The sequence below is a fragment of the Penaeus monodon genome, chromosome 22, assembly GCF_015228065.2.
Source record: "Penaeus monodon isolate SGIC_2016 chromosome 22, NSTDA_Pmon_1, whole genome shotgun sequence".
Lineage (NCBI taxonomy): Eukaryota > Metazoa > Arthropoda > Malacostraca > Decapoda > Penaeidae > Penaeus > Penaeus monodon.
The window spans coordinates 22,726,858-22,727,086 of NC_051407.1; the positions used below are offsets into that span (position 1 = coordinate 22,726,858).

A 229-nucleotide genomic window follows, 5' to 3' on the forward strand; every position below is an offset into this window, starting at 1 on the left:
TGACAGTTTAGTTAAAGAGGCTAGGATAAGGTTTTAAGCCTACTTTTGGAGGTCTGTTTCTTCTCAATGATCAACAGTCAGGGCCAAATAAGCACACATCTATTTAGCATGTACAACTTAGAGCAGGTTTGACTGTGCATGATGTGAAGACATAATTTAGGCATAAGGGATGGTCTACCAAGACATGACAGGGACATCACCATCAGACCCTTTTCACATTTAATCTCAG

The 229-nt window shown here is 40.2% G+C and overlaps 1 protein-coding gene across 1 annotated transcript in view; it reads right to left on the minus strand.

The window, feature by feature from the left end:
* LOC119587005 (calnexin-like) overlaps positions 1-229 on the minus strand; it is a gene marked incomplete at both ends in the record, with an annotated part of 3,036 nt that overhangs the window by 1,141 nt on the left and 1,666 nt on the right.